The sequence below is a fragment of the Myotis lucifugus genome, unplaced genomic scaffold, assembly GCF_000147115.1.
Source record: "Myotis lucifugus unplaced genomic scaffold, Myoluc2.0 scaffold_41, whole genome shotgun sequence".
Classification (NCBI taxonomy): Eukaryota; Metazoa; Chordata; class Mammalia; order Chiroptera; family Vespertilionidae; genus Myotis; species Myotis lucifugus.
This window is the reverse complement of record NW_005871089.1, coordinates 3,974,573-3,982,214: the sequence shown is the minus strand read 5'-3', so window position 1 is coordinate 3,982,214 and position 7,642 is coordinate 3,974,573.

Genomic DNA, 7,642 nt, shown 5'->3' with positions numbered 1-7,642 from the left:
GTGTATGCTTAATTTTTAGTTGGTCCTTTTTCATACCCTCGAGGGACGCACTAGATTTCTTGAGGGTCTCACTAAATTTATCAGCGGTTTCTAGAAAATTCTTGAAAAACCTTATAACCATGGTTTTGAACTCTATACCCAGTAGTTTGCTTTCCTCCATTTCTGTCATTTGTGACCTGTTTCTTTGTCTCCGCATTTTGGCTGCTTCCCTGTGTTGATAGAGTGGCTTTCTGTGCTAGGTGTCCTATAGGGCCCAGGGGCTCAGCCTCCCCAATTACCTGAGGTGGACACTCTTGGTGCACCCCTTTGTGGGCTGTGTGCACAGTCTTGTTGTAGTTAAGCCTTGATTGTTGTTGGTATCACTGGGAGGAACTGACCTCCAGGCCAATTGGCTGTGAGATTCAGCTGTGTCTGCGGTGGGAGAATTTCTGTGCTGGAGACACCCTTATGGGGCAAGACTTGCTTCAGTGGGGCTTTGGTGCTCTCTGAGTCTGCCCCCTGAGTGTGTCCCTTATGGATCTGAGGAGTTGTAATCTGGATGGTCCCACTCTGACCACTGGGTACACTGGCTCTTGGATCTCTAAGGAGGTGCTAATTAAGCCTCTGCCTGAGGCTACCCAGCAGGAGCTATGGAGAGATCTGCAGATTCCTCTTCTTTGTTTGGGATTTGGAGGTGCCCAGATGAGGTCCAGCTGTGAAGCAATGCAAGCTGCTGTGGGGCCTTGGCCTTCTTTTAGAGGTTCTGGGTCTCTCTGACCCAGCTGCAGTTTGTTAGGAAATTTTAGATTGCAAAGCGTCAGGCCATTCATATGCAAAAGCCTCTGCACACAGCTTGGGTGGGGCGGGGTCTCAGGGAATCAACAGAGAGGAGCAAACAGCTATGGCTGCTCCTCAGCCCTGCCCTAAGAGGCTCTGGTTCTCAAGTGTCCCGCGGTAATCGCTGCAAGCACTTCTGAGAGAAAGCCGCCCTCTTGTTCTGCCCAATGCCAGACAGTCCAGTTTCTCCCCGTATGAGTCTGTGTCCCCAGAGACTCGCCCGGAACTGGAGTTCAGAGCAGTCGGGAGCTTGTGTCTCCTTCCCGATTGTAAAAGACACCGGCATCCTCCATTGCCAGCCCCTTTCTGTGAGCGCTGGAGCCTCCATACCTCTGCACTTTACTTCCGCACCTCCTCTGAGTCTCAGTGTGCTTTTCTCTATCCTTCTAGTTGTAGAATTACCACTCAGACAGCCTTCCTGTGGTTCTGGATGATGTCCGTTTTGTCTTTTCGTTGTATTTTTGAAGTGGTTGTGCGAGGCAGCAATTTCCGGTGTTTACCTATGCCGCCATCTTGGTTTCACCCCAGGTTCTCAAGTAGGTTTCATGTCACTGACCTGGCCTGTGCCTTACTTTCCATCCCCTCCCCCTCTAATGCACTGCTGTCAGTCCCCACATCTCTTGCCCTCTTCACACAAGCTATTCCAACCACCACCACCCTTCTCCAAGTAACTCCTAGTCTTCTTTAACATGTTAAGTGCCAAGCCTGTTTTGTCTGTCTTTCCGTTTAGCCTGCAATACCTGATATAGCCGATATGCTGGCGCCACCGGTGACTGACCGGTCCAGACGGAAAGTATAGTGTCAGTCACCGGTGACTGACATGGTGCTTAATGTGTTAAGCTCAGCGTAAATATCACTTTCTCAAAAATGCTATCTATCCCTGATGCCCAGACAAGATTAGATCACCATATTAGAAGCAGACATGATATACAGTATTCTACCTCTTCTTAATCTTTAAATGCAGATATATATATATATATATATATATATATATATATATATATATATATATATATATATAAAGCCAGTGTCCATGACAACTGTAACAACCAAATGACCAGTCACCATGAGGTGCATTGAGCACTTCTCAGGCCCTCCCCACTGGCCCACAAGCGGGGCAGGACTAGGGACTGGTGAGCGGGCTGAACGGTTGACCTCTTGGTCCCTGGCCCAAAGGCTGCGATGGATCAGCAATGGTGAACAGGGGAATCAGGGTGGGTGGCGGGAAGACTGGGCTGGCTGTCAGGCCGTTGGGATCACCAGCTCATTCCCAGCTGCTCAGGGGCTCAGGCCCGCAAGAAAGCAGGCGCCAGCGACTTCACCTCCATACACGTGCGCTGGGCCAGCAGCTGATAGAACATGCTGCCCACTCAGGGCCACTCATGCCCGGGCAGTAGGTCACAGGTACACCCAACAGCTTCTGTCAGAGTCTCACGTCCCAGCAGCAGTGGCAGTGGTGCCCACGTGAGCAGCCCCGAGCAGGCAGCGCGTTCCATCAGCGACCAGCCCAGCACACGCACATGGAGGTCAAGACGCCAGTGCCTGCTTTCCCACAGACCTGAACCCCCAAGTAGCCGGGGATGAGCTTGTGATTCCAAGAGCCTGACAGACCAGTGGCAGAGGCAGCGTTCGGCCTGGGGACTGGTGAATGGGCAGAAGATGGCCTGATCACAGGAGGCTAGGCAACAGGGACCCTACCCACACGATTTCGTGCGCTGAGGCTCTAGTCTATAATAATAAAAGGGTGATATGCTAATTAGACCGGATGTCTTCTGGATGTCATTCCGGTCTTCCTTCCTGACGAAGCCGGGGCCAGAGGGAAGCCAAACCAGGTCCCAGGTGCCTGCACGTGGCCAGAGGGAAGCCAGTCCAGGTCCCAGGTGCCTGCGGGCGGCCCGAGGGAAGCAGCCTGGGTCCTGGGTGCCACAGGGAAGCCAGTGCCGGCAGCCGGGGGAAGGAAGGCCTACTCTTTAATGAATTTTCGTGCATCAGGCCTCTAGTTTATAATAATTTGTTTAAGGCAGAGAGTTCCTCAACTTTCTCAGCTCCTGGTGCCCTTATTTTCTCAGTAATTTTTTTCAAAAATTCTCTACACTAAAGAAAATACCTAACAGCTCTATTGGATTCACACAAATGATAAGTATTTATATCCTAACAAGGTAGTACCCTTTTGAAAAATAATACTTGTAAATTGAAAAATATTTTAATTTCATTTTTAAATAACCAGAATTAGTTACTATAGGATAATAGCGGCCCAGTGCATGAATTTGTACATGGGTGGGGTCCAGCCGGCCAGCCCTGATGGGGTCTAACTGGGGGCCAGCTGGGCCTGTTGGCTGGCCGCAGTGTGCATCATAGCGACCAGTTGTTCTGGTTGTTCTGGCTGCTTGGCTTTTATATATATACTAGAGGTCCGGTGCACGAAATTTGTGCATGGGGGTGGGGGTCCCTCAGCCCGGCCTGCACCCTCTCGAAATCCAGGACCCCTCGGGAGATGTCCAACTGCCGATTTAGGCCCGATCTGCTGCGGATCAGGCCTAAACCAGCAGTTGGACATCCCTCTCGCAATCTGGGATGTAGCCCCTAACGGCTCACTTGCCTGTCTGATTGCCCCTAACCACTCGCCTGCCTGTCTGATCGCCCCTAAGCACTCGCCTGCCTGCCTGATTGCCCCTAATCGCCTCTGCCTGCCTGCCTCATTGCCCCTAACCGTATCTACCTGCCTGATTGCCCCTAACCACTCTGCCTGCCTCCCTGATTGCCCCTAACTGCTCGCCTGCCTGCCTGATCACCCCTAACTGCTCGCTGGGGGGCTGCCAGCCAGGGTGAGGGGTGTGGTCATTCTGGTCGTTCCACCATTTTGGTCACTGGGCTTTTATTATATAGGATATGTGCACCTATTGGGCTGTACAACTTCTCAAAGCTTGAAATCAAATTGGATACTACTATCCTCATTTCTTGTTCCACATGACTTTTGCATGGTATTTACTTTTTATCACAGCAACCACCAAAAATCCCCACTGTACAAAGATATCATAGCATCAAAGAAAAACACAAAAAATCTACCTGAGAACAAACACCTTAAAGTGCTTCTCTTTTTATATCTAGTACAAAACTTGGCATACATAATGAACTAGATTTAAAAGCCTATTAATAACATTACATTTAAAGCCAGATTTGATAAATTACCTTAAATTTTTTTTTTAAATGAAGGAGGCATAATCAAATGTTGAAACTCTGAACTACCTTGACCTAGAGGTTTGCACACTGTCCAATATTTGAAATATGTGTCAGAGTTCTCTGAGGTGCCCTGGGGCATTTCAGGGTTCAGTTTTGGAACTGAGGGCTTATAATCTATCCTACAGTGTTTTCATTCACCATATTCCCAGTGCCCACCCAGCACAGTGGATAGTATCAATTTTTAGATTTTATAACCAGACAACTTCTAAGAAATTCCACAGTGCAAAGTATTAATGAGACCACAAACAGGCTCCATACCAAAACTAGCTAATTAGTATCTCTTCCATGATACAACTTACTAGCAAACAACGTTTTAATAATTAATTTTTTTTTTGAGAGAGAGAGAGAGAGAGAGAGAGAGAGAGAAACATTGATCCACTGCCTCCTAAATGCCCCTACTGGAAATCGAGCCGGAAACCCATGCATGTGCCCTAACCAGGAATTGAACCACACACCTCTTGGTTCAACTGAACCACACCAGCCAGGCCAAACAGGATTCTTGGACATTTTGATGAGCTTTAAAAAAAATTATATAGAAGAGCAAAGAAAGCTAGGAAGAACCAAAATAATTTAGAACAGGGGTCCTCAAACTTTTTAAACAGGGGGCCAGTTCACTGTCCCTCAGACCTTTGGAGGGCCGAACTATAGTTTAAAAAAAAAAAACTATGAACAAATTCCTATGCACACTGTACATATCTTATTTTGAAGTAAAAAAACCAAAACGGGAACAAATACAATATTTGTATTTGCATGTGGCCTGCGGGCCGTAGTTTCAGGACCCCTGATTTAGAACAAAGTAAAGGGACTGCACTCAGTATTTATAAAGCAACAGTAGCTCTGGGGCAGAAATATGCAGAGCCACATAACAGACTAGACGAGCCCTCCAAATAGGGGTGTGTGTGTGTGTGTGTGTGTGTGTGTGTATTTGAAAAACTTATACAATAGAGATGGAATTTTAAATCAATTGGGTAAAGGATGAACTACTCAATAAATGTTACTAGGACAACTGGTTATCCATATGCGAGAAAAATGAGACGCCTACCCAAAACATGTAAAAATAGTAAATATTTACATATTTCTATGTATCAAACACTGTTCTAAACATTCTCTACATACCAACCACTCATTTAATCTTTACTACTATCATAAGACATAGGTATTATTTACATTCCCAGTTAAAAGAAGAAAACTGTAACTTGTCCGAGGTCAAATGGGTAATAAATAAGAGAATCAGAGTATGTGATCTTAACTACACTAAACTGTAATGCCACTGTGTGTGTGTGTGTATATGTGTGGGAGTGTGTGTGGGGGGGAGTGTGTGTGTGTGGGAGTGTGTGTGTGTGAGAGTCACTCACACACAAACACACACTCACACACACACTAGGGGCCCGGTGCAAGAAGATTCGTGCACGGAGGGTAGGGGGGTGTGGGGGGGGGGGTCCCTCAGCCCGACCTGCACCCTCTCCAAACTGGGAGCCCTCTCCAATCTGGGAGTTTCTGTCTGTCTTTGCAATCATATGAGTGAATTGTCTTAGACCCCCAACCCAGTTTGGTTTGTTGCTCACAGAATAATAGAGGCTTTTTTTTTTCTTTGCTTCATTGGTGGATATTTCCTGGAAGTTTTAGGATATCTTCCCTTTAATTTTTCCTAGACACTCTGATTTACTTATGTCTCTCACCTTTGCTTTCCCTCCATCCCCCACCGCAACAGTAACTTGCTCCAGGCTCACTTTGCTCTAGTGTCTAGGACAGTGGTTCTCAACCTTCCTAATGCCGCGACCCTTTAATACAGTTCCTCATGTTGTGGTGACCCCCAACCATAAAATTATTTTCGTTCCTACTTCATAACTGTAACTTTGCTACTGTTATGAATCGTAATGTAAATATCTGATATGCAGGATGTATTTTCATTGTTACAAATTGAACATAATTAAAGCATAGTGATTAATCACAAAAACAATATGTAATTATATATGTGTTTTCCAATGGTCTTAGGCCACCCCTGTGAAAGGGTCGTTCGACCCCCAAAGGGGTTGCGACCCACAGGTTGAGAACCGCTGGTGTATATCATTCTGGTGTACCTATTTTCCATGAAGGAATGAAATACTGGAGCTGTTGTAGAAGAAAAACTTCTGATTTTAATATTTTCTTAGCCCAAGAGGGATGTACAACAGGGAAAAATATGTGGACAGGAAAAGATGCTGGGGAAAAAGTTGTTCCATGTAGACATGACTGGCATCAAACTGGGGGTCAAGTCACCATTTCAGTATATGCTAAAAATTCACGTTCAACTAGCTGGTTTGGCTCAGTGGATAGAGCATCGGCCTGCAGACTTAAGGGTCCCAGGTTCGATTCCAGTCAAGGGCACATGCCCAGGTTGCAGGCTTGATCCCTAATAGGAGGCAGCTGATCAATGAGTCTCATCATTGATGTTTCTATCTCTCTCTCCCTCTCCCTTCCTCTCTGAAATCAATAAAATTATATTAAAAAATAAAAATAAAAATAAAAATTCACTTTCAGAACTTAGTCAAGTAGTAGCAAATAGTACATTGTTAAACATGCACATTGTATTCGAAGGAGAGAAGGAATTTCATCAAAATATGAAATTATGGGTGTGACTGATGTAAAGCGAAGTTATGTAACTATGACTGCAACAAAGATTGAGATCACCATGAGAAAAGCTGAACCAATGCAATGGGCAAGCCTTGAACTGCCTGTAACCAAAAACCAGGAAAAGCAAAAAGAAGATAAAACAGAGTGAATTGAAAGTGAATAAAAAGTTATTGCCTATTTCAGAATTCTTAATATGTGAAGTAGTTGCTTGCTACTGTAATCTTTTGTTGTTATTGTTGAATCTGGTATTTCAGGGTCAACAGTGTAGGTTCTTAAAAGCCAAAGTCAGTTTTTCTTTTTGAGCCTCCTTTCTTTTTCTTATTCTTTTCTTTCTCTCTCTCTTTTTTTTTTTTTTTGGTTTAACTAAAATTGATTATTCATTTTCCCTCACTAATAGAACTACAGTTGTGTCCCATACTTGAAGAAGCTAGAAAATAGCTCATAAATAGAGTAGTTCTTAGTATAATATTACTAGTAGCCCTGCACACAAATCCGTGCGCCAGCAGCTCTCTGTGGGGCCTGGCCGCTCCATGCCCGCTGCCGAGGCTCTCCGCGGCCCAGAGGCCCATCCGCGGCCCAGAGGCCCATCTGCGGCCAGGCGCGCAACACTTGCCTCATCGCCGGGGCAACGATTCAAATTTCCGCGCCCCAGCCTGGCCAGAGGCCCATCCATGGCTGGGAAACGCAGACAACTTCCCTCCCTGTTCTCAGGAACTCCAATAAAGGGCTTCCTTCGTCCTTCTCGAACATCTTTCAGCCCTGGGCCTACGCCAACAGCCCCACCTGTCACAGAAGCCTCTACCGAAACAAGTAAATGGCCACAAAGACTGGGCCATGCAGACTAATTGAGGAACACTCAACACCCAGTTGACTTGAGAATTGCGCAAAGTAGAAGCAAGAGGTAAGAAATCTCTGTTGCAGCAGGTCGACCGGCGCAGTTATTCTATCCTCTTTACTTAAAGCTATATGTTAT